This window comes from Hypanus sabinus, chromosome 29, assembly GCF_030144855.1.
Source record: "Hypanus sabinus isolate sHypSab1 chromosome 29, sHypSab1.hap1, whole genome shotgun sequence".
Classification (NCBI taxonomy): domain Eukaryota; kingdom Metazoa; phylum Chordata; class Chondrichthyes; order Myliobatiformes; family Dasyatidae; genus Hypanus; species Hypanus sabinus.
This window is the reverse complement of record NC_082734.1, coordinates 28338857-28366835: the sequence shown is the minus strand read 5'-3', so window position 1 is coordinate 28366835 and position 27979 is coordinate 28338857. Positions and strand designations below refer to the sequence as shown.

The window sequence follows — 27979 nt, the reverse complement described above, 5'->3', positions numbered from 1 at the left end:
CCCTCTGTTGTGCATTTTTCTGAGAACTCCTGCTCCCAATCTAGGTTCTCAAGATCCTTGCATCTTGACTGGCCCTTCCCCGATAAATACATGTGCCTTTGTCCTGAAACATCAACTATTCATGCATTTCTATAGATTCTGCCTGACCTGCAGAGTTCCTCCAACATGATATGTTTGCTGCTGTAGGTTTCCAGCATCTGTAGAACCTCTTGTGTTTAAATAAGTTAAATGAGTTTTACTGGAGCAAAAAGCATGTATTGCTATGTTCCTCAAATATGCTATGTGGTAACCTGTTGTAAACAACCTGATGCATTCCACAGTCTGCGTACTATGCAAAGATTTATTTGACAGTGGTTCTTCTGCCTGTGAAGATACCGTACATCCAGTTGTATAACAAAATGTGCACTGAGTCTAAAGTACTGTTTTCAGGGGACAGAAACTATGTAATTCCAATGTCCTCAAAATCACTAATAGGTACTGTACATCTTTTAAAACTGTTTTATTTAAGGTGTTTAATGTTTGAGTGCTTAGAAATTAGTTATTTGAATGTGTATCTTCATTCTTAGAAGAAGTTGTATGAGACTGGAAGAATGCAAATATAACTCCACTCTTTAAGAAAGGGGAAAGGCAAAAGAAAGGAAATTATAGGCCAGTGAGCCTAATTTCAATGGTTAGGAATGTGTTGGAGTTTATTATTAAGTATGAAACTAATGATAAATTAAGCCAAAGTCAGCATGGTTTCTGTAAGGAGAAAGCTTACCTGACAGATCTGTTGGAGTTCTTTGAGGAAGTAACAGCAGAATGGATAAAAGAGAGGCAGTGGATGTCATTTACTTGGATTACTTGATAAAATGCCACACATGAGGCTGCTTAACAAGATAAAACCCTAAGGCGTTACAGGAAAACTGTTGGCATGGATAGAGGAATGGCTGACAGGCAGGTGGCAGTGGAAGTAAAAGGGACTTTTTCCGGCTGACTGCCAGTGACTGGTGGTGTTCCTCAGGGATCAGCATTGGGACCACTACTTTTCACATTGTTTGTCAGTGATTAGGATAATGGAATTGATGGCTTTTTGACAAAGTTTGCTGGGGGAGTAGGCAGTGCTGTGGAAGCAATGCAATTGCAGGAGGACTTAGACAAATTGGAAGAATGGGCAGAAAATAGTAGCAGATGGAATATAGTGTTGGCAAATGAATGAATATGCATTTTAGTAAAAGGAACATTAGTACAGACTATTATTTAAACGGGGAGTAGGTTCAAAGATCAGAGGTGCAGAGGGACTTTGGAGTCCTCGTGCAAGACTCCTAGAAGATTAATTTACAAGTTTAGTCTGTGGTAAGGAAGACAAATGCAATATTGGCAGTTATTTCAGGGGGAATAGAATATAAAAGAGAGGAGATAATGCTGAGCCTCTATAAGAAACCAATCAGGCCACATTTGAAGACAATTTTATGCATTTTGTGGTCTTGATTATTCCACAACCATTGATTTCATAGTGGGCCTACGTCTGGGAAGGTGTAGTGTGTGTAGTTGCGTAACAAGAAGTGCACAGAATCTAATGTACTGTTTTTAGAGCAAATAAGAATATATTTCCAAATTCCTCAAAAACATTAAGTGGTAATTTGTTTAGATACATTTTAATTCATTTATCCCATGTTGTAGAGTGTTTTGGAATCGGTTATTTGAATGTGCATCTTAAGTGTTTGCACTTCCATGTAGTTGGATAATGAAACTGCACATTCCGTTAACTAAATGAGTATATTGGACCAGACCTAGGCATACATTTCCACTTTCCTCCAAAATGCTATGTGATAGCTTGTTGTGAATCACTTTCTTTTGTGAAATCTATGGTCTTGATTACTATATGATATATTTTATCATAAGACTTATGCCTGAGAGGTTACATCCCCAGATGTAAAACAAAAATTGCAGAGAATCTGTTTCCAGAAGTAAAGAACATAAATTTCCAATTTCCTCAAAAACACTAAAAGGTAACTTGGTTTAAAAATCTAACTACAACTGTTCACCTTCTCTCACTCAAGCCTCTCCTTATAGAAGCTTTGAAGAAATAATGCATCAGACCCACACTTAACACTGCCCAATCCAGCAATGGCCACTCTACTTGCCTTGTCTTATTTTTATTTTGCCTTGCTAATGAATCCTGATCTCTGATTGGCTGCTGTTCAATTGCCAAAACGCCCACAAAGAATGCTTTTTATTTCACTCTTGCCGACGAGTGTGAGTCACCTCTTTTCTAACACCTGATCTCTGGTTGGTCACTGCTCAAATGCTGAAACTTCCGTGAAGGCTCTTTTTTAATGGGCACTTGCCAACTTGTGTGAGTTACTTCTGCTTTCAGACCCGATCTCTGATTGGCTGCTTTCAATACTTGAAAAGGTTAGGAGATTGGTCAAGGAAGTGGCAAATGGAATTCACAGTCAGGAAGTGTACTCTGGTTGAAGGAATGAAAGCAAAGGCTTTTCTAAATGAGAGAATATTAAAAATTCTCAGGTGCAAATTGACTTGGATAGTCCGCATGCACGTTTCCCAAATGGTTCATTTGCAGGTTGGTGGTGAGGAAGACAAATGTGATGTTAGTATTCAGTTCAAGAGGACTAGAATATAAAACTAGAATATAAAATCAAGGATGTAATGTTGAGGTTTTATAAGACACTAGTGAGGCCTAGTGTATCAGGAGCAGATTTGAGCTCCTTATTTAAGAAAGTATGTGCTAACATTGGAGAGAATTCAGGGGAGGTTTACGACAACAATTCTGAGAATGAAAGGCTTATCATTGAGGACTAGTTGATGACTCTGGGCCTTTACTCATTGGAAGTTCGAAGAAAGAGGGTGAATCTCACTGAATCAAATGAAATGTTGAAAGGCCTAGATAGAGTGGATATGGAGTGGATGTCTTCGCTGGTGGGTGAGTCTAGGACATGGGGGCACAGCCTCAGAATAGAGGGGCATCCATTTGGAGTAAAAATGAGGAGGAATTTCTTTAGCCAGAAGATGGTGAATCTGTGGAATTTGTTGCCATATGCAACTGTGAAGAGCAAGTCATAGGGTATATTTAAGGCAGAGGTTGATAGGTTCTTGATTAGTTGGGGCATGAAAAGTCATTGGAAGAAGACAGGAGAATGTGATCGAGAGCGAAATGAAACAGCCATGCAAAAATGGCAGAGCAGACTCGATGGCAGAATGGCCTAACTGCTCCTACATCTTATTGACTTGTCTTCAATGTGTAAATGGAAAACCATATCATTGGTAAATTAGATATTCTTTGCAAGCTGTGGGTTTCCAGACCAACCGTGCAGCCTAGGGCTTCAGTTTCCCCAGGAACTCACTGGACAACTTGACCCATCAGGTCTGGGAGGTTCAAAATCAGTGATCAGCTCCATTGGTGACCTGGTTCCCCACTGATTCAGTGACTGAAATGTCGTGGAGTACTAAAACATTGGCACTGGAGCACCACGACAGCAGGTGGTGTGTTTGCTAACCACCAGCTGCTGTTGAAGGAATGTCCCTATCCTAAAGCAATCCTTCTCTCTCTTGACGCGGGGGTCTTGGAGTAGCGACGAGGAAAACTGTAACAGCTGAACAGTGAGTTGCCAGTCTCCACTCTCCTTGCTGCAGGAGTGACCTCTCTCTCTCTGTCTCACCCCCTCGCTGGAGAGTAAGAGTCTGTCTGAGATACTGAAGTTCTGGATGTGAACTGTCATTTCATGGAATCTGGATCAAGGACTCTTTGAGTTCTTCAGCTACTGCTCGCATTGTGGATGGACTAGGGGGTGTCGGTGTTTCTACTGGTGCAGTTGGTTGTGTGGGGGGGGAGGTTTCAATTATTTTGCTGCTGCTTGTGTGAATGGAGGGGGGAGGGGAGACTTGGAGTCAATTTTCTATCATTCTATGGGCTTTTATTTTTATCTAGGTGTCTGTGAAGAGGACGAATTTCAGGTAGTACACCGTATACATACTCTGATATTAAATGTACTTTGAAATTCTGAACACAAACACGAGGAAATCTGCAGATGCTGGAAAGAAAATTCAAGCAACACACCCAAAATGCTGGTGAAATGCAGCAGGCCAAGCAGCATCTATAGGAATAAGCACAGTGGACATTATGGGCTGAGACCCTTTGTCAGGACAAATTGAAAGAAGAGAAGTAAGAAATTTAAAAGCGTGATCTGAAATGATAGGAGAAGACAGGAGTGGGAGGGATGGAGCGAAGAGCTGGAAAGTTGATTGGCAAAAGGGATACAATGTTGAAGAAGGGAGAGAATCATGGAACAGCAAGTCTAGGGAGAAAGAAAGGGGAGGGGAGCCCAGAGGAAGATGGAGAGCCAGAAAGAAGTTATAGTGAGAGGGACACAGGGAGAAAAGAGAGAGAGAGAACAAAGGGGGAGAGGGGAGGGAGAGAGAGAGAGAGATAAATGAAAAAGGGATGGGTTAAGAAGGGGAGGAGGGGGCATTAACGGAAGTTAGAGAAATCAATGTTCATGCCATCAGGAGGAATACAACCAGAAGGAATACAAGGTGTTGTTCTTCCAACCTGAGTGTGGCTTCATCTTGACAGTAGAGGAGACCGTGGATAGACGTATCAGAATTGAAATTCTGAACTTTATTTGCAATAACAGGCAAGTGTACCTGATAAGTTGGCAGAAGATCAAGGAGCGGCCCTGCCCTCCCATCTTCTTACCATCAATACCAAGATCGTGGAACTTAACAACGACATCTGTCATACCCAGGCTGAAATTTTTGAAATTTTAAAGTCTCCAGTTATTTTCTCTGAACTTGAGTCTCTGAGGTCCTGGAAATGAAATCAATTCTCATGTGAGAGGCTGTTAAACCTGTCTGGTAAACTTTCAGTGCAGTCCACCTCTGGCAAGAATATATGGAAGGACATTAAAACTTTCACTGTAGCCCCATCAGTCCCTTTCCCTGTAGATCTCTCAGGCCCCTTTTCTTCATCTTATCATTGTAAGCACCCAGTCCAACCCCTCTCTCTGAAAGCATCACTAACTCTTGAACTACTTCTTTGCAACATAATGTCTGCAGGCGCTAAGACTCCTACATCTCTGTAAACTCCTCAAGCCCTGTCACCCCTCTCTGTAAATCTCTCTAGTGCCCTACCCCAATAGTCCTCAGGCTTTCTCTGTTCGTGTCTCGGTTGTGACTTCCATTTCTGTCTGTGCTCCTCCCAACCCGACAGTCTTCGTTAAGCACTAAAATTTTTTAAAGTCAACTGAACTAATTTTTCGCATGTCGTCATTTGACAGTGTAGGCATACAAATTAGCCACAGTGGTATCCTTTGTCCTGTGGGGATGGCATAAGACCATAGGCAAGATATTCAATGCAATATTGCTGACGATTTTTTGATGCAGTAGCCATCTGAAGTAAAAAAAAATTAAAATTAAAAAATACAAGTATGCGTGTGTGTGTGTGTGTGTGTGGTGAGAGAGAGAAACTTTATTAAGAACAATACTATTATGTGAGTAGGCCTTATACAAAATTAGTAAATGTTGAAGAATAATAATGTGTTATCTGAGATGAAAAGGTATCAGTATTGTTGGATCTCTGTAAATTTTAATCCCTGGTTCTTTTCGGAGTTCAGGAATGAGCAAGAAATTTTCATTCAGTAATTCTTCACTTTTATTCATCTTTATGTTTAAAAAAGATACAGATGAAGTTAGAAGGCCCATGAGAGACAAGAGAAATTAAACAGACTCAGTAGCTTCAATGACAAGATGACACCCTTGAATATTCTATCACCTTTATACTTGAGATAACAGAAATTCCTCAGATAACAGAATCCAATCAAAAGGAAATTAAACAATTATACTCTGTCGAATGTGTTAATACTTAGCTAACTAAAAATGAAAATGTAACTGATAAACTGCTTTCTGCCAGTAAGTAGGGACGAACCACCACATACTGTGAAAATACATGGGTTTATTAAAGATACAAATTGTAAAAGATGCAAATTATGGTTTCCTTTCACTGTCATAAATATTTTTAAATGCTACTTATATGCACATTTCTGGTGGGAATAAAGATTGTGTACTCACCAAGAACAGTGCAATGAACTTCCTTTCAAAATACCTTAAGTATCAGGGATTTAATGGAAGTTGTAGAGGATGGTAGTGATGCAATGATAGACTTCATGTATTCTCACCTCTCTACAGTTCAGCCAATTCTGGCAGAATACCCGAGTACTGTAACTGCAGCCTTCATGCCACATTATAATACACGCGGTTTGGAAGAAGGCAGCTATACTGGTGGCACATTCCCTTGTTGGGAAAGCCCCTACGCACTGGGTGAAGTGATCCATGATCATCAGACAGACGCTGCTCTCCCTGCTTTTTGACGAGGGCCCCATGAAGTCCATCTGGATATTTTGCCAGGGCCACCTCGGCAGTAGCTGGTTTGCCAGCCTCATCTTTATGCCCTCCGCAAGGTTATGCTGGGCACAAGTATACAACAGCAACAGAATTTCTCAACATCCCCATCCAGGGCTTTTGTGATAACCTTGCTCTTTTCCTCATCTGGACCCCATCTTACTTCCTCCAGAGGGGAATTCCCTCCCTTAATTAAGGCCTGGATCAGTGCCACTAGTGCTGGGAACTCTGGTAGAGCGGCATGCTATTATGTGTGTACATGTAGAGCTTCAGTTCCCAGTGCACAATGCAGGCGGTTCACCCAGAACCGGAGGTGATGTTAGTGAACTGGGGGCTTGGGCCAAAATGTGGAGCCAGATGCCATGATGGTCTCCTGTTAATAAATCTATTAGTGTTTAAAACCACGCAAGATTTGTCTTTGTTAAAGAACAAACATAACATGGTGTCAGAAGTCGGCGTGAGGTATGAATATGAAGCATAACTGAATATCATAAGGGACTAAGAAAGAAACATTAGATCATTAGAAAGTTTTTTTTATCAGGTCAGGTTATTGGACCCAAAGCTTGCCAAAGTTCTGTTCACATAGTGTGTTTAAATAACTATCATTTTAGATTTGAAAGTCTCTAAGCAATTACTCACTGTGTAAATAAATGTTTCCTGATGTTGTCTGAAATCTCCCTTTAAAAAGTTTCCACCTATGGCCCCGTGACCCTGATGATAGATTAATTTTGAAGAGTAGCTGGATCCACCTTACTTATACACATAATGATTTTGAACACTTCTATCATGTCTCCTCCAATTCTGCAACTACTCAGGCTGAAAAACTTTAATTCTTTCAGTTTTTCTTCATAGTTCATAACCTTCAGACTTGGAATGAGTCCAGTTGTCCTCTCTGGACTACTTCCAGTGTCTTCACATCCCTCACTCAATACGGAGACTAAAATTGTACACCATATTCCAGGAGTGGCCTCAAAAGCAGCTTAAGGAGAACGTCTCGAGACGTGAACTCCACTGAGTGCATTATATAGCCCAACCCAACATTCTATCAGCCTTCCTAATCACTTCTGTGCACTCTCTAGATGTTGGTAGTGAAGAGTCTAACAGCATGCCAAATCCTTCTCATACAGTGATAATTTTCTAACTCAAGACCCCCATTTTATATTTCTAATGAAATTTCTATGTAATATTTTTACATCCTATATGTCATACCTTAAATTTCATCTGCCATTTATCTGCCCACATCTGGATTTTGATTAGATATAACTGAATTGATTCTCCTGCCTGAATGTCATCAGCCCACCCCTCTTATTTGGGTCATCAGCAAACTTTACTAGTTTATTTGTTATTTTCTGCAAATCATTACTGTAAATTAAAAACAGCAGTGACCCCAAAATTGATCCCTGCAGGATCCTACTTTTAACACCTTTTCGTTGTGAAAATGAATCTCTCACTATATCATTTTCTGTTTTTGAGCCAATTCTGCAAGCATTTGCACACTTCACCCTGAATCCCTATCTCCTGTAATTTGATTATTAACCCCTCAAAAGCCTTCTGAAAGTCAAAGTAAGTATATCAACTGCTCTATTGTCATCATAAACTTTAGTTGCATCTTCACTGAAGCTCAGCGTATTTGTAAAACATGATTTTCCTTTTCTGCTAAATGACTTTCTCCTAACATGCCTTTTCTTACCGCCTGCTTCTCCAACTTATGCTTTGTTATTGTCTCCATTTATTGCATTTGGTGTTAATGGTGTTTCTGAACTGAGAGTTCAAATGCATAATCAAAGGAGTATTAGGAGGTTTATTGAGTAAACAGTTACCAAATATTAGTACTTGGATTGCACTGACCATTACACAGTTGCAAAAGGTTGTATGTATACTCAGCAATAACTTGGTGATAGATACAAGTTACCATAATACTACTTCAAGGAGAGACAAACCTAGGAAATCTGCACAGGAAGGTAAGTTAACCCCAAAAATGCTGGAGCTTAAGCATCAAGAGGCTTCTCAGAGGGAGCATAAATTCATCAAGCTATATGAAAGCTGGAAAGAACAAGTTAGAGCGACACATACCAAACTTAAGGATGAGTGCTCTGAGTAAGACTTAAGTGACATGATGCATGCTGTTGAAAGGCTGGAGACACAAGTGAAAGATGTGTATCAAATTATACGAGCCCAATCGGCACCTTCTACTGAGAATAGAAGAAAGATGGATTCCTGCACAACAGTAACAACAGATTTGATGGGGCTAATGAAAGTACTTATGAGTGAAGTGGGGCAAGAGGAGTTTGATGTTAAGGCAGAAAATGCAAGACTTCATATGTTGCCTGATAGAGAATATGTCCAGTCAATGTTTAGCACTACAATCTCCAAATCCACTGCTCGTAGCCACCATTCAAGCTGTTTATCAGAACAGCAAAGCATTACAGCAAAAAGAGCAGAGTGTGCTGCACAGTTGCTGCAAACAGGCAGAATTGAAGATGGAGGAGGCTATTGCTATACAGAGGCAAGAACTTAAAAGATTGGAAAGTCAGAGAGATCTTCAAGTAATAGCTGCAAAGCTTAAGACTTGCTCTGAAGCTGACTCAGGTGAGGCCATGGAGGAAAGTAGAACAGCAAGCAGTGAGCCGGCTAATTGTCCTCCAATACCTTATAAAAAATTTAAGAGGGGACAAAGATGTAAAGAAAAGCCATCTAGAGACACGAAGTGCACAAAGGCTAACGCGTTCATCACAAATGTGAAAGCATCGGATAAATCAAGCACAGTGATGGCAACATACAGTGCCATGGAGAACAACTCAAAGGATTCAAATGGATCGAAGAAGGGAAACACTTGGTTTTCATCTTCAAATCCAATCACATGCATGTGCTGTGGGGAAAGCCATTCCATCTACAAATGCCAGAACTTTGCCAATAAGCCTATGGAGGACAAGAGAAGGTTCATATTGGACAATAACCTGTGCCTTTGGAGAGGACACAATTCAAAGGACTGTAAGAGCAAAGCTACTTGTGGCATATGTAAGAGACATCATGCAACACCTCTTCATGAAGACCATCCTTTTGCTGCAGCAGACACACCTTCCTATGTTAAGCAAGCGGAAGAAAACACATCCTCCCTTTCTTGCTGCGTAGACAGAGGCGATGGTGGGAGCACATCTGTGATAGCGCCTGTATGGATTTCTTCAATCACCACCCCTAAAACAGAGACATTACTGTATGCCCTACTCAATACACAGAGTAGCAGCACTTTTGACGACCAAGAGCTATGTGAGAAAATGGGGGCAGAATTAGAGCCAGTCAAGCTAAAGCTTACCACTATGATGGGAAGAGATTCTATTGCTTAGATTGGAAGTAGTTAGTGGGCTTAGGGTTAGAGGGTTTTCCTTGCAAGGTTTCATCAATTTGCCACCTGCCTATACCAGATTTCATCCCACTCAAATGTTCCCACATTCCTAGCCCTGAAATGGCTAAAAGGTGGAAACATCAGAATAGAATAGCACAAGTTGATGGATTGCGAGGTCAGACTCCTGATAGGCTACGAATGTGCAAGAGATGTTTGCACCATGACATGTCATCACAGGAGGTGATGATGAGCTGTATGCCATCAAGACTGACCTGGGTTGGAGCATTGGTGGCAGCTCATCACGGGTCACAAAATCAACAGAAGTGACAGGTCTGTGGAATCGTGTATCTGTCAAGGAACATCCACCATTGACCACTGTCATTAGAGCCCTTAAATCAGACTTCAGAGACAGAAACCCAGGGTAAAAGAGCATATCACAAGTTGACCACACGTCCCAGGTTAATGAGTCACAGTCTTCGGAATTGCAATCCCTGGAGAGCACACTTACAGTTGAGAAAGGAGAGGTTTCTAACTTGGGGCAAGTAAGACACTCACTGCCTGAGAAGCTTCAACAGTTAGAGTTTTGTCTCAGAGTGGAGACTCATGAAAAAGGTGAAATAATTACACAGCTTGAGCAGGAAAGGAAAGCTTGCCAGCAGGAGACTATAAATTTGAACAAAAAAGTCAAAATTTTGGAGGATGACAAATCTCTCCTCCAGGAAGAACTTGAAAATGTTAGGAAATGTCAGACAAAGTCAAGAATGAGAAACAGTGCCTGGAGGCAGAATTACAAAAAATGTTGACAAGATTGATCAATTAACACTAAAACACTAAAGACACTTCATATGCAGAATACTTCACTTGTCAATGAATTAGATTGCTTCAGAGAAGAGAAACGTCATTTGATCAAAGAAAGAGAAAGCCCAGGAAGTAAAATTGGTGAAAGGTAACAATTTTTTGGAGAGACATAAATGGTTCTCAAAATGGCATACAGCATTGAATATGGTTGCCTGGATCCATCAACTAGCAAAGAGAGCCAAAACAGCAAAACCCATAAAGGTTGAAGACAGAAGAAAGGCCAGTCTTGTGCTTGTAGAATTGGCACAAAGGGATGCCTTCAAAGAGGAAATGCGAATACTGAGTCATGACAAACTGCCACACAGACATTCATTGTTCCAATTTGACCCGGTATTGCAAGATGGTGTTCTTAGGGTAGGAGGGTAATTAAAGAAGGCTTCTTTACCTCTCAACTTGAAGCATACCAAGAGATGGTATGATCACATGTCTGATCCCAGATTACTGCCATGGAAAAACTCAGCACCAAGGGAGAGGACCTAGCCTTAATGAACTGAGAGGAAATGGTTACTGGGTTATTGGTGGCATCAAAGTTGTGGCAAACTACATCAAACAATGTGTTACATGCAGGAAAGCTCGCAGGCCAACAGAAACTCAAAAGATAGTGGATCTTCCTGCTAACCATGTTGATCCCTCACCACCATTCTCATACAGTGGGATGGATTGTTTTGGATCATTTCACACTAAGCAACGTCATAAAGAGTACAAGAGATATGGTCTCATATTCATCTCTCTGTCCTTGAGGGAAATTCACATAAAAATGTTGGAAGATTTAACAACTGACGCCTCCATAAATGTTTTATACATATCCGGGGAGCTGTAAGACAAATAAAAATCGGATCAAGGGACAAACTTTGTTGGTTGAAAAATAAACTGACAAAAGCCTTGAAGGAAGTGGGCAAAGACAGACTGACAGCTAAGCTGGCCGAAAAACAATGTGACTTACCACAAACGTACCTGATGCCAGTCACATGGGAGGTGTTTGGGAACGGCAGATCAGGACAGTTAGGAATGCCCTAAGCTCAGTCCTCTCACTGAGCATTGGAAGATTAGATGAAGTTCCTTTGAGAACCTACTTCTATGAGGCCATGCCAATTATAAACAGCCACCTACTCACCACTGACAATATCAATGATCCAAAGGTTTAGAGCCACTTACCCCAAACCATTACTTACCATGAAAACCTCTGTCCCACTGTGTTTACCAGGAAAATTTATGGCAGAAAATCTGTATGCCAGGAAAAGGTGGCGCAGAGTGCAATATCTGACAAAGCAATTCTGGAGCAGATGGGAAAAGGAATATCTAGCACACATCACCCCCAGACAGCACTGGCACTCTTCAAGACAAAATGTGAAGACTGGAGATATTGTCATTGTAAAACAGGAAGACGTTCCTCGCAGTGAATGGAGAATTGGAAGAGTGCTTGATGTCGGTGAAGATGAAGATGGACTGGTGTGAAGAGCCACAGTACAATTAGGAAATAAAAGACTAGGAATAGAAGACCAATGACTCATTAATCCACCCATTCTTGAATGTCTTATCCATAAATTAGTTGTCCGTGTAGAAAACTACTAAAATGTGTTTCGATGGAAATAATTTCTGAACTCCTACAGGAGTGGAGAGTTTAAGGTATCAGTTTGATCTCAGAGTTTGTTTCAAATACCAATTACTTGGTTCAGGGAATTACTAGATTTATTCAAAATTTTGTATAGAAGTTATTATAAATCATAATAATTTGGTGGGAGACATGTTTCATTAAGATGTTTATTATACAATGTTTTTGTCACAAATTCATGATTATTTTATCATCTTAAAATATTTTATGTAAGGATTCATTTAAGAACCAGAGTTTAATGGGTCACATGACCACAGTTTAATAAAAGCATGACTGTGGTATTATGGGTGAAAACCAAAATGGAAGCAGAGAAAGACATGTGGCCCTGAAGTAACCTGGTTCTGCTTGTGGTCCAAGAGGTGGACATGGTAATTGTTTTATTTATTTATATATTGTGTACAATGTTGTTGATGTGCCTTTATATGGACAGTGTGATATGTTTTTAGTGTTATTTGATTTCAGCACACTTCTGATGTGCTAACGTGTTTGGCCCTGTTTATTGGTGGACACTAGCCTGAGAGACTTTAAAAGGCTGAGACTGCATGTTTCAAACATTTATGACTTTTATTTTCTTGTAGTTTTCACAGTGTCTACTGAAGAAAGAGAGAGAGAAATGAAAAAATAAATCTTCAAGAACCTCTGTATGTTTCATTGGACCAGCACAGTTACAGCCCTTCTCAAAGGTGTCGGGACAAACCAACACTAATGTATCAAAGACCTCCGCCACTCCCACATCGGCTGCCAAAAACTCCAGCTTCACTGACAAATAACCATCATATGGATAATCACCTGCACTAAGACTCCAGAACACTTGTGCTCTGAGTGGCGTCATTGGTAAATGCATCAGATACCGGTTGTAAAATTAACAGTACAGCAAAATGACCTGCGACCTTGTGTTGAGTATGTCTATAGCATAAATACCCTCCATCCATAGCGATACACTGGAGCTTGGCCCCACCAAGCCTTCAGGTAGAGTGCCATTTTTTGCTGGGAATGTGTTCCATACCCTCCACCCCTCCGAGACACCAGGCCGTTCCCTCACTGGGTCTCCTCTAAGTTTGCAGATGTCTTTCTCTGCTTAGGTACTCAGGGGCTCACTCTTTGAGGGGGTTCCTGTCATTAACACTCCCGCCTGAAGTGCCGCTCTTCACCACAGTTATAACAGACAACATCGGCTGCTCCACTTCTCACAGAACACTGGCCACCTTCAGCCCACTGCCTAGTCCGTCCCCATGGGGGGTCTGCCTCTCTATCAGTTCCATCATATGGGGAGGGGGTGGCATAAACTGCCGCTGAAAACAACCAGGACATCTCAGTTCTCAACTCTGCCATGATCTCTTTTACCACTCCCCGGGTTAGGCTCTCCATGGTCACTTCAACACAAGGGGCTACTGCCGAGCTCTGTACCCTGCTGATGGAGCCCTCCCGCACCTCCGACACGTTCTCCTCATTCACCTGATGCGTGTTCTGAAACCCCGTCATGAGTTCATTTGGGCTTCCAGTCATGCCAAACACATTTTCTAGTGCTTGCATGTAACCAGCTGCAGTAGTAACGGTGTACTGGGACTTTACAGCTCTCACAATGTCGGCAGCACACGCCTTCAAACTCTCAAACAATCTCTGTCTTTTTACATCATCAGAGCTCCGCCACTCATCTAACAACTGAGCGGTCTGCTCCACCCAAGTCTCATAGTCCTCTTTCCCCCTCACTCCTCAGAAATCAGAGAACCCTGTCTTTGAAGTCTCCGACCCCAGCTATGGGAGATTTGAATTGCGATTCAGCCCACTCCACTACACTCCCCTCCTCCTGGAGAGTATGGACAGCCCACAGCACCCTTCTTCTGAAGCCCCCATAGTACCTGGCAGTTCCACTGCAGTTATGTCAGCACGAGTCTGAACTAAAACTAAGTCTGGCCAGCCATTTTGTCAAATCTCGGGCCCAAAATCATTACTTTGCCTGCAGCTTTAACAGTACTTCAAAGTCAAGTTAACAATTCATCAGGAGTATGAATATCTACCCCAGTTGACACACATACTTTTGTTATCGGTAACCTCGTGGATGCACAACACCACTCAACCCTGGCAGCTGCCACACCCACAAATCGGTATTGCATAATGGGACAATAGTTTAGCACAGACTTAAACACACATCCCACGTTCAATGCTCAGGGCAATCACACAGCACCCAATACAATTAATCCCGGATGAGCCCCCACAATTGAAACCCCCAAGTTCAGCCGTGGCATTAGTTTAAGGAAGACAGAGTCTGGCCTTGCAAAACATCTGAAATCTGAGGTGCAAAATCTTTTGTTTGTGTGGATGCTGCGTGATGTGTTACCCTGTTACAAATCAGTACCACAAAATCACACACAGTACACTATATGCAATCAAACATTTTAGCTTTATAATTCTTAATTGGACTAAAGGGTTAGGAAGGTCAAACAAAACGAAAATTGCCCATTTTAATGAAACAGTTGGATTTCATGCTTCCCTTCCACTGGTCTTCCATCAAATTACCCAGGCTTCATCAACTCCTGGCCCCATTCCAATACCACTCCTTTCTAGCGCCTATAACCTCTCCTTTCTGGCATCATCTCTCTTTATCTTTCATTGAACAAAAGATCCAGATCACCTCGGTCGTAGGCATTCACCAGGGGAAAAAAACACTCCCTTCATTGGATGGCACAAATTCCAAAGCCCTCGTTACCTATAGCCATAACTGAAACATTGCTGCTATAGAAAAAAAAAATTACATTCACAGTGAAACCTTTCCCAGGAGGATGCACCTGTCCCACCCCATTTCCTAGTTTAAGCAGTCCTCAGTTCATAGGAGCATAAACTTACCCAGTACATTAGTGCCCCTCCGGTTCAAATACAACCCATCCTATCGGTACCGGTTCCATGCTTTAAATGGCACCCCAATATCCCATAAACCTATGCCCCCTAACATCACGATTTGAGTCACATGTTAAATCTTCCAATTTCCTCCATTTTATCTTGCATTAAACAGGAAGAACTTCTGAGAAGACCACCATGTCAGTTCTGTCCGTAAGCTTCTCACTTCACTCTTTAAATTTGCCTGCCCTTCCCTATATCATTTGCTGCAATGTGGACAATGACATGGGGAAGGATACAATCCAGCTCTGGCCAGGAGCTTATCTACTCATCCAGAGAGGTCTGTTACTTGTGTTCCAGGTAGGCAACACACCATACAAGAATCCTTGTCAGTACACATCTGATTCTTAACCCAGTTGACAATTTATTCCCATCCTGCCAACTCTTCGTTTTCACGAGGGTTTGGTTTGGGATTAGGGGCCTGTGGGGCTCCTCTGTCCTGTCTGCCATCTCAGGGGCTTCATGGTGGTTGTCTAGCATTGCTAGATGTTCAAAATGGTTGAGCACTTCCATCTGGAGATGATGCCCTCGGACAGTGTGCACCTCATACACTGCGCTTCCTTCTCACTGTCACGTACCTCTCTTTCAGGTCTGGAGTCTCAACCCGTGGTTCTCTTGGGGTGCACACTTATTCCCTGTAGGACATCTGCCAATTCTCTACAACATCACAGGTCAGCAACCCTCTTCTCACGTTCAACCAAACCTTCTTCCCGAGCTGTTGGATTAGCTGACATTTCTAGCATATGAATACTTGCAGAGGCGACATTATTATACTTTCGGTGGTGGGGCTAGGAAGAACTATTGAAGATTGGTGGTGTATTTGTTTAAATTCTTAAAAGTAAACTACTGTTTATCCTATTACTTTATTTCCTATGTAACAGATAATGCCGAACGACTAGCGTGTGCTTGGACTTTCTAGACATGCGTCCCCTGATCGATGAGCATCCTTCACCCGAAAACTATATCGCGAAGGGACTCTTGGTCCCAGAATGTTAGGCTTGCAACAACTTTACCAACTTTCTAATTATCGGCTCGCTTTTTCGTCGAAAACAAGCTAAGCGCCTGTATTACAGCTAGCGCGAGCCAAAAGCTCCTGCAATAGCGAAAAAAAAAACGGCCGTCAAAACCAAGGGATAGGCGGTTGGGTTGGGGGGGGGGGTGGATCCTTTGTGACCCTTGTTAGGCGACCAAACCCAAGATATAAAAGTAGCCGCCTCCAAAATGTAAAACTGAACAAACGAAAACACAACAAATGAACGCTACAGCCAAACTTTTTCTTATACTCTCACACTCAACCAATCAGCGCACAGAGTTTGTCTACACGAATAACAGCACAACACGGAAGTGTCGGGAGAGAGAATATCAGCAGTAAATCCCCCTTTCGGTTGACTCTCGACGCTCGGTTCCGACGGAGCGAAGCTGCCGGCAAGAGAGCGAGTTGTCTTAATGTTCTAAATATTCAGGTGAGAGAAGCACGAAAAATTCTCTTATGGATAATCTAAGTCAATGTTTCCTAACCTTCTTTAGCCTAACGCCCCCCTAAAGCTCTTTCATACTTACCAATGTTCCTCTTAGGTATAATATACTTTCCTGGTCCTATAGAGTAAAAACATGTTTACTATATGCCAGCATGAGAAAAAGTATTCTGCTTTAAAGTTTTTATCTTTAAACCGAGCTTACTCAGAAACTCTGAGTGGTACAGCAACTTCGATGTCAATGTGTTCGTTGAGCTTCATGGTTTTTAGAAAGATTTGAAATATCTGGCTCAAGTTGTAACAGCAAAAGCTTTAAATCCCCACGCCTAACAATGTCCAAGTGGTTTCTGTTTTTGTTTTCTGTGAGTATGCTGTTCACTGCACTGAAGTCTCTTTCAACAAGGTAGGAGAGTGGAAATACAATGAAGAGTAGTTTGGCTCTTTTCCAAAGACCAGGAAACTTCGTATCATGATATAACCACAGAACACAAGAGCTGACATTTTGAAAAGCATTTTTGCTTCCTCATCATCCTGCATTCCGATAATTTCTTCCTGCAAGCCCTCTTCCTGATATTCCATCTCGCAAAGAAATGGATTAATTACCCAGTCCAAAATTTTGAGATGGTTCAAATCCTTAAATCAATTCTGAAAATCCGTCTTCAGTGACTGCAAATCACCGTCTGTGTGAGTGAATGCCATACTTTCCATGCAGGGAAACTGATAACATCTTCTCCCAATATTTTGCTTATAAATTGCCTGTTTTTCAGTAAAAGTGGACACTGCATTTTTTGGCCAGTTTCAATGTTTTGTTTCTACATTTCCTGTTTGGAAAAAATAGCTGCCTAAGATTTTGGCCTGCGTGATGTTGACGATGAATTACACAATGGATTACAAACGGACTTAGAATTTATTTTTTTCCCATAAATGCCACTAAACCAGCATGGCGACCTGCCATATGTGGTGCCCCGTCTGTTGCACAAGAAATCGTGTTGCTAATCAGAATACTTTTATCCTGAATACTGTATACATTGATTGTCCGTTGGTATTTGTTTTCAAACTTTTATAAAAGAGAATCTCTTCATAAACTTTCCCATTCCTGATAAACCAGTGTATCCCAACTTCTGTTCTTGTAGCTCCATACATAGTTGATACTCAATGTCTTCACTCATTTCGTCGATACGGCGGGCTACAGTTATTACTCAAAGGAATTGATTTTAAAATACGGGTATCCATTTTGAGAACAGTGGTGAACACTTCTGATACTGCACGCGTTATTAATCTTTAACCAGTTGTATGAGATATTCCACACTTAGCAAATGTTAGAAGAAGCAATGAAACCAGGATCAATATTTTTTTTTTAGGTTTCTTGGCAAATGACTCGATTGTGCAACGCTTTTCAAATATTTTTTTCATCTTCTGTAACCGAGTAATACCATAAGTAGGCTTTTCATGGTGTCTTTTAGGGAAGTGTTCATGCAATCTTGATGGTCTTATGGCTTCATTAGTTCAGTATTACCTTTGAACCTATGTTTGATTTTGAGAAAAGGTGTTCATTTGCTCATTTAAGTTAATTGATAGATTTTCTCCGCGATCTCATTGTAAATTTTGGTATAATCTATTTTGCTGGCGGTTTGATGTTTATCTTTAGAAGCTTTATGTATGACGCAGGGCTCCGAGGTTGAAAACCTTATGGGTTCTTTCTTTCTCACTTTTTTCTTGCTTCAGTACTTTCTTTTCTTTTTTTTTTGTGTCACCGTATTTTTCAATCTTTTTTTTTTCTCTTTTGAGACATTGTATGTGTAACTTATTTCGATGTACTCCTGTTATTTTGGATAATAATAATTTTAAAAAATTGAAAAGAGAGAAAGAAAGAAAAGTACACTATTACAAATTACACACATGGGTATTGCTGATCTGATGGGAACGGACTACAACCATACTTCAGGTATATATATTGTTTGACGCACTTCCTGTAGTTTCTCTTTCTAAGCAGGATTAGAATTCAAGGCTTCACTGCCTTCAGACTTGTAGAGAACTTTATCTATCATTAATGGGGCTAAATTAAAATTTAAAAAAATAAACCCACACTGGGAAAGCCTATCGGATGTTGATGATGGCAGCGAGTCTACATGGACATCGATGGTAGCGGCAAGCATTGAAACGGGAGGCGAACATGACGGCGATCACATCAACGGAAATTACGCTGGCAATGATTCAGATTGAATCTGAATGTTCGTCAGGATGGACCTGATGTTCGGCAAACTAACTTTTTACTATTTCAGTTAGCGCGATTTATCAATCTCGTAATGTCTTGTAATCCCCAGTGATGGTTCTTGACCGCACATATGAAGCCGAGGTCGCTTTGCTGTGGTGGTCCAGAGACAATTCAGCATGTTTTGCTGAGTTGTAATCAACATAAAATTGAAAGAAGCATATTGTTCAAGAGACTGTTTGACTTAAAACCATCTGATTGAAGAGTTTATTATTCAGTTTCTACTTTATATTCGAGAATTTGAGTTTCTTTAAATTCTACAATTAATTATACATCCTGCGGAGGGTCGTAATACACCTAGATGTGTCTAAACTGCCGGAAATAGAAGAAGAGGAAGAGGTCGCTTTGAACGCCTCAATAGGAATCCTCGGGGTTGCCAGGTTCGCAGATTGGCTCTATTTTACCGTTTGGTTCCGGCCAGCGCTGCATCGTTGCGCAACCTATTTTCTAGCGATCTGAAGAGAAAGGTGAGTGGGTGTACTTACCAATGGTTGTATTGAATTGTGGTGAACTATGTGCCTGTCGGGACACGCCCCCTGCTGACTGCTCCTGTGGCTCCTCCCACAGGCCCTGTCTAAAGGAGGTCTGAGGCCTGACGCTCGGCCTCAGTCTCCAGGACATTGTATGATAGATACTCACTCCTGGTTCCTTCTTCCAGTCAATAAAAGCCGATATCTCGCCTTACGTCTCAGTGTGAGTTATTGATGGTGCATCATGAATGAACTTGTTCCGTGCCTTGAGTCAAGGGGAAATGTTGGGCAGCATGGCTGAAAATTTATGCATCCCCAATAACGTTTGTTTGGTTGGTAAGATCAGATGAGATTACTGAGTTTCAGACACGTTCTGACGATGAGTGCTCACCGACTACAAAGCTGTGGATCTTCCTGTTTTCCAGTGCCATGTACTTTTTGGTTAGTGCCCGCTATACTAATGGTCGGCCAGGTGTCGTACTTCAACTTTGGCTGCTGCTTACCACTTCCCCACACCACCCCAAGAATCTTGACAATTTCTATTTCCACGGAAATAGTATACTTAACCGCTTCCGCTGGAAATCACTGATCTCAGTCCATCCGCGCATATATAGTTCACCGGCTATTTAACAGTTAGCCGGGTCTGGAGGACCTGAGTTATAAGGAAAGATTATGTAATACCCTATGTTAGCCAACTCTGCTAACAGCCGCCTGACTCAGCAGCGGGATGACCGCCTTTCATAAGCAATATACATCTTGGGTCGGTATGATTTGAGGTTCAACCAAACAGGAAAGTTGGGATGTTCTGGGGAAGAACATTTATTGTAGCAGAAGGTGTATATATACTGCTCCACGTAAAGTCTTTGCTCGCCAGATCCTATTCCAGCATAACAATACAAAAGAAATATATTTACCAAAATTTCAACAGTAACAGTTGAAAAGGAAAAGAAAATTAAAAGGATCCATTACAGTTAAACATTGAAGCTGATTTCTGGAGAAAGCAGAGTTATCGCTTTACTCACTCACTGAACCCACATTCTTCGTGAAGGACACCAGCCACAGTTCGGTCTTCCCTCGAAGACCACTGGAAAAGAATTGGGTCTCCCAGGAGCATTAGCACTTTCTCCCTGGAGCCATTCATCCGCACAACACACTTCTTACAATCTAGTCTCTCCTTCGAAGGGTATTCTGCGGCATCTTTCCTTTTGTCCTGCTCAAAATACCCCAAACCAGACTACTGTCCTTTGATCTCACCCAGCTCTCCTGAATCTTCCACTGGTCAGAAGGTTACAACACGTACCAAAACACACCTGAGTGGCTGACACAACATGCCCAATGTGGACAGGAAGGCTCATTATCTTTAGCTAAAGCCAAAACACTAGCACTAACAGGACACACTGCATTTGCAGAAATCTGCTAAACTAAAAACTTGAGAACCTGTGTCAAGTATGGCTCCAGCATCGACACCTTCAATCACTTCATCAGAGGTTTGTTCCAGAATCCTTCAGGAATAGCGTTTTGCCTTTAATACACTGATTGGAACATGTTCTGTCCGAAATGTCAAGCCAATCTTTTACTGGGTCCCACCGTAGTTTTGCTTCATTTCTTCTCTGTTTGACTAACGGCTGACTTGCTTTCCGATGATTTTCCTGTCCCTCACAGTCTCGCTTGAAATATCTATCTTCTTCACTGTTGTAAGAGAAAATACTGGTTGTTCTTTTGCCAAAACACCATTTTCCGCAAGTCCAACAGGTGGGTTGAGTTTCTCAATAGACGTGTCATGCTTAGCTGAAATATTATCGAGTCAGATTAGTTTGGTTTCAGCTTATTCTGCTACAGCTCCATCTCTGTGGCATCAGAGGTCACTTTAGAAGCAGAGAAAACACTAAAGACATGACTCAGCTTTTGTAAATGTTCCACTTCTCAGTCATGTTTTCCCCCTCTCTAACTCCTCAAAATAAATCAGTAAAAGATGGAGGAGGGTGCATTTTGTGGGTCACTCGAATATGGAGAGCAATCATGTCACGTGAAAGCACTTCCTTCACAACTTCATCCACCCACTAACAATTTCTCTCAGATAGTTCAATGCCCCCTTTGTGACACAAGCTGTGCAGTCAAAGCCTCATATTTGCCTTCCCTATCGGGTGTAGGCTCAGCTCCAGAGAACATTTTCATCCTATGATAACTTTCCACATTAGACATCTCCTTCCCTCACTTCCCAGAAATGAGAACAACAACTTGTCTTTGAAGTCTTCACCCTCAGTCACATTCACCCCTTCTCTAGAGATATGAACTGTCCATGGCCATGCCTCTACAGGAGCCCCTATTCCATTGGGCAGTGCAATTCTAGTCATGTCACTGGTAGTCTGGACTAACACAACACCTGTACCAGCAGATTGCTCGAAATACCGTTCAATCAATGTAACTTTCCCCAACACATTTGCAGAACTCAGCACTCTATGTAGCAGTCCATTGGGAATTTGAATATCAACTCTGCACAGAACAAAAGCATTGCTTGTGGATATCTTCTTTGAATTGCACCAAACCTTAAGCCCCACAGCATCCATAATAAAGTTCCTAAATTAGGACGCACCTCACTTTCCACAAACTCCAGTTTAAACACTAGCTTAGCACACAAATAAACTACTTAATGAATCCCTATACAGTATTCAAGCATTCATGCAGCATCTGAATCCTGGAAGATACCCCACAAATGTATCCCTCTCACTTGATCTTGTATACAATCTTACAGAAAAGGAAAAAAAAATTACAGCCCATTACAGTTCATTCAGTGCATTGTGCACATAAATAATGGAGCTCATTTCTGGAAAAGTCAGGGGTTTTGATTTAGTCACATGCCAAAACCAAATCACTATTATGAGCAGGACACAGTACTTTCGCAGAAAATTGCTTAAGTAAAAATACCTCACAGAATAGAATTACTGCTAAATACTAGCAGTAGGTTTACAATATCTGCAACACTTTCTCCACTGAGTATGGTGGAATAACCAGAGGACATAGCTTAAGGGTGAAAGGCGAGGGTTCAGGGAAACACAAGGGGAAGCTGCTACATTCGGTGTGTCGTGAGAGTGTGGAATGAGCTACCAACATAAGCGGTGCATGTGAGCTTGATTTCAACATTTAAGAGTAGCTTGGATTGATACATTGATAGTAGGGCTATAGTTCTAGTGTAGGTAGATAGGAGTAGGCATTTTAATTTTTTTCTCTATGAACTCGAAGGGCCTGATTCTGTGCAGTACTTCTCTACGACTCTATTGCTGGAAATGCTTCAAACAGCAATTCAGTATATATTTAGCAGTGAGAAAAGCCAGTGGGGTGGAGGAAATATTGAAGCATCTTTCTTTCTACACATAATTGGTGAATATGTTTTGGACATCTACAGCAGCTTTCAAATTGATGAGACAAACTTTAAATTGGACAACCTGATGACAAAATTTGAGTAGTATTTTGCCCCAAGTAAAAAAATCATGTTTGTGAGATGCATGTTCTTCTCCTGTGAAAAGAAACAAGGTGACCAATACTTAGCTGAGCTTCACACACTCAGGTTTTCTTGTGAGTTTGGAGACTTCAGAGACTCACTAGTCAGAGACAAAACAGTTTGTGGAACCCTGGATAATGGGCTCAGAGAAAGCAATTGCTATTCATGCCATCAGAATGTAGGGTACCCAGATGGAATATAAAGATTCATCCCTCCACCCTGAGGCACAAGAGCAGGTCATGAATGGATTTGTCAGAACAGGGATGAAAATTGGAAGTTAATTGTTTGGCCACCAGAAAGTACCACATCTGGTAGTACTTGAGGAGGTGTCTACTGAAGCCATCACCAAATTTAGGCTGGGTTCCACCAACTGAGAGGAGTCCATATTGGGAGTAGTGGACAAAATAGTAAAACCCAGCAGATTTGCAGATGAAGTGTTGCCTCACCTGGAAGGACTGTTTGCGGACCTGAATGGAAGTGAGGTGCATGTGTAGCACTTAGGCCACTTGCGGGGAAAAACTCAAGAAGGAGATAGCTGGGGAGGTGCAAATAGACATTTTTCATTTTTAGAATCTTTTTATTGGTACATTATCTTAATTTTTGTACATAATCTTTGTTACATAATGTAACAAATGCAATTACATGTATTTGAAATACATGTAAGATGAAATATCCTGAATATGATGCAGAACTATTCCAAATAGAACAATCAATCAGTTAGGTTGCAAGTTAATTTTCAGAGCTGTGGAAATTGTAGAAAATAAAGATTTCCAAAATGGTTTTAATATAGAACATGAGCAGAACATATTTGTCAAAGTAGCTACTTCAGTTTTACACTTATCGTGGTGGTTATGTATAGTAGGGAATATTTTAGATAGTTTTTCCTTTGTTAAATAATAACAGTGAACAATTTTAAACTGAATTAAACAGTGAGCCAATATAGCCAAAGAAATAATTGTTTGATATTAACAGCCAAATAATAGTCTTAAAGTAGGAAATGGAATTCCACCATCTTTTTTAGATTTTTGTAAATGATACTTATTAATTCTTGGTCTTTTATTGTTCCAAATAAAGGAAGAAATAAGAGAGTCAGTTTAATCAAAAAGTTTTTAGTATAAAAGATAGGTATATTTTGGAAAATATACAAAAATCTAGGTAAAATCATCATTTTCTCAGCATGGATATGGCCTATTAAAGAGAGAGTAAGTGGATTCCATCTAGAAAATAATTGTTTCATGGAGTCCACTAAAGGAACTATATTAGCCTTATAAAGATCTTTATATTTTTTAATAATTATAATGACTAAATATTTAAAAGTATTAACAATTCTAAAAGGAATATCATTATATATTTAAAAGGGGGCATTTAATGGGAACTTTTATTCAAGTTAAGTTTATATCCTGAAAATTTACCAAAGTTTTTTTGTGTTTCCAAAAGATTAGGAATTGATTCCTCAGGGTTCAAAATAAACACCAAAAGATCATCTGCATAAAGAGAAGTCTTATGCATGGTTCCATTCGTACAGATACCATGAATATTTTTAGCTTCACGTAGTGTTATAGCCAAAGGCTCCAATACAAGATTAAATAATAAAGGGCTTAATGGACATCCCTGTCTAGTACCACGAGAACGTGAAAAAAGAGGACCTGAAATTATTAGTAATAACTGTGGCAATAGGATTCTTATAAATCATTCGAATCCACCTATTAAAATTACTACCAAAACCAAATTTTTCTAATACTTTTAACAAATATGGCCACTCAACTCTATCAAATGCCTTTTCTGCGTCGAGAGAGATAACACATTGAGATTGCTTAGATCTTGGTGAATGTATAATATTCATCAATCTCTGAACATCAGAGAAAGAGTAACAGCCTTTAATAAAGCCCCTTTGATCCATAGAGATGATTTTAGTTAAAATATTTTTGAAACAGTTAGCCATTACCTTAGAAAGAACTTTTGCATCCACATTTAATAGTGAAATAGGTCTATATGATGAATATTCAGTAGGACCTTGATCTTTCTTAAGGATTAAGGAAAGAAATGCTTCTTAAAAAGAAGGATGTAAACTATCCTTCTCAAAGGATTCATGAAATATTTCCAAAAGATACGGGGAAAGTAATCTTTCAATTTTTTTGTAAAATCCTACTGAATAACCATCAAATCCAGGAGCTTTACCTGATTGCATTAACAAAATAGCTTTCTGAATTTCATGCTCAGTAATTGGAGCATCAAGCATCTGTTGATCTTCAGCAGAAATTTGAGGAAATTTAATCTTATGTAAAAAAATTCTTCATTTTGGAGGAATCTGCAGGAAATTGAGATCTATAAAGATCAGAATAAAAATCTTGAAAAATATTATTGATGTCTTGATGGTTACTTGCTATATCTCCATTACTTTTATGAATCTTTAAAATTTTTCCTTCTAGCTCTAGCTGCTCTTAATTGGAAGGCTAAGAGCTTATTATTTTTATCCCCAAAAATATAAAATTGGCTTTTCAATTTAAGTAAATATCCTTCAATAGGATATGTTAATAATAAATTATATTGTGATTGTAATTCTACTCTTTTAAATGAAACAACATTTGGAAAGATTATCTAAATATCTGTTATCTAATTCTTTAATTTGTCTAGAGATTTTATCTAATTTTATTCTTGTTTGTTTCTTCAGTTTAGCAATATACGAAATAATCTGACCACGTAAATAGGCTTTTAAATTACTAACTTTGAGACTTTTCCTGCATTATTAAAGAGAAAAAAACTCTTTTATCTGAGTTTCAATAAACTCAACAAATTCTGAGCGTTGTAACAAGTGTTCTGGAAAACGCCAAAATGGTCTGGTAGAAGCAACATCATTCAGTTCAAATATTAGATTTAAAGGAGCATGATCACAGATAGCAATTGCAAAATACTTACATTTCTGAACATTAAATAGAAGTCGAGGGTCAACTATAGAATAGTCGATTCTTGAATATACATTATGAACATGTGAGTAAAAAGAGTATTCTCTATCACTAGGAGGCATATGCCTCCATATTTCAATTAGACCATAATCAATTAAAAAGTAATTAATAAATGATGCAGAATGATTAGGCCATTGATCTCTGGTTGATGACTTATCCATTAAAGGATTTAAACAAGTATTAAAATCACCACTCATTAATAACATATATTCATTTAAATCAGGTAACAGAGCAATGACAGCTTTTAAAAAAGAGGGATCATCTACATTTGGTCCATAAATATTAACCAAAACCGTTTTCCTATTATCAATTAATACTTTAGCAATCAAAGATCTACCATTAATATCGGCTATAATGTCCTCCTGATTAAAAGGAATATTAAAATCAAACAAAATAGAAACACCTCTAATTTTACTCTGAGAGTTTTCATGAAACTGAGCATCCTTCCAAGATTTAAAAAATCGATTCTTATCACATAACCTGATATGTGTCTCTTGAGGAAAGATTATATCAGGTTGGAATCGGTTGGTAATTTTAAATGTTTTCTTACACTTAATAGGATGATTCCAACCACAGACATTCCAGCTTAAAACATTTACCTGTTTAAATATCATCATGAGACTTTGTATCTTAAAAGAGTAGTTAGACGCATGTCAGGATAAGATAATAATCTAGAGATGAGCATCAATTATAATAATTTGCATATGCTCCGGGATTCCATAATTGGGATAAAAAAAGAAGAAAAAATCCACCCAAACTAAAAAGCCCAGAAGTAAGTCGATATCAATCAATGCAAGCCCCAAAAAAATCAAAGAAGCAGTAATAAACTCCACCTACGTAAATAATAATAAAAAAAGAAAAAGTATTCTCTGTCTCCCTCTACCAAACATAAAACTCATTACAGTTGACATGAATCTCAATATAATTAAATTGAAAGGATGAGTTTTTTTTTGTAGAACAAAACAACCTTCAGTTTTGAAAGTAATCTTCATAATATTAGATAAGGGAAGAAAAAGATATCCAAAACAATTCTTGAAATATTTGCACAAAAGAAAAACAATTGCCATCTTTAAATTATCCAATCTATCTTTAAAACGTAAAAAAATCCAAGTAATTACTTTAAAAAAATCTTTACAAAAGCATATGGAACAAAAAAACACAGTTTGTTCATTTAAATGCTGCAGAGAAAAAAATCCTTCAATTTTGAAAGTAACCTTAATAATATTAGATAAGGGAAGAAAAACACATCCAAAACAATTCTTGAAATATTTACACAAAAGAAAAACAAATCACCATCTTCAAGTTATCCAGTATATCTTTCAAACATTAAAAAAATCCAAGTAATTACTTTAAAAATCTTTACAAAAGCACATGGAACAAAAAAATATAGCTAGCTCATTTAAATGCTGCAGAAAAAAAATTCTAGTTGGTTCAAAATTATCTACAGTCTTTCAACAGTTCTCCCGTTATGTCTTCTGAGGTTAAAACCATCCAAACCAGTCTTTTTCAGAGATAAGAATACATCTTAAGGTAAAGACTTTCTATAACCATCAAATCTTCCAATTTTGTCACTGTTTATGCCATGAGACAATCAAACTATTGTAGATCATTTAAACTTCAGGCTTCTGACTCATCATCAGACAAAGAGTTAATAAAACACAATGCTTTGGCTGGATCATCAAAATATGAGCTCCAGAATTTTTGACAAAAAGCTTTAATTTGGCTGGGTATTGTAACGATGGAAAGAGCTTTTTTTGATACAATAGTCTCATAGCAGAAGCGAATGCAGCACGCTTCTTAACAAATTCATGTGCAAACTCTTCAAAAAAGCGAACCTCCAAACCTTGAAATTGAAACAACCTTTGTTTTCTTGCAAGCTTAATAATGCGGTCTTTGTCTGTAAAATGGAGAAAATGCACAACAATATGCCGGTTCTTACCTTCATCCAAAAGTTTTAAAACACCGGTTCTGTGAGCCAAATCAGTCTCCGGGAGTTGCAAACAAACCTCTGGAAATGAAGACTGAAACGTTTTAGCAAAGTAATCCAATGTTTTGGCAAATTCTGATTTCTCTTTTAATCCAACAAATTGAATATTATTCCAATGCGATCGAGCTTCCAGATCCACGATTTGTTATTGAGCCTTATCCAAACGAGAAGAAAGGTCAGCCGCATTTCGACCAACTTCTTTAAGA

At 39.6% G+C, this 27979-nt stretch overlaps 1 protein-coding gene across 2 annotated transcripts in view; it reads left to right on the top strand.

Annotated features, from left to right (window-relative positions):
• The first annotated feature begins 16462 nt into the window (after positions 1-16462).
• Positions 16463-27979, top strand: part of LOC132383171 (guanylate-binding protein 1-like) — a 43899-nt gene continuing 32382 nt past the window's right edge. Inside the window, exon 1 of one of the 2 annotated variants that reach the window (XM_059954042.1) lies at positions 16463-16570. The gene's annotated coding sequence lies outside the window, so the exon portion shown is untranslated. The remainder of the gene's footprint in view (positions 16571-27979) is intronic. The other variant, XM_059954043.1, reaches the window with a different exon arrangement.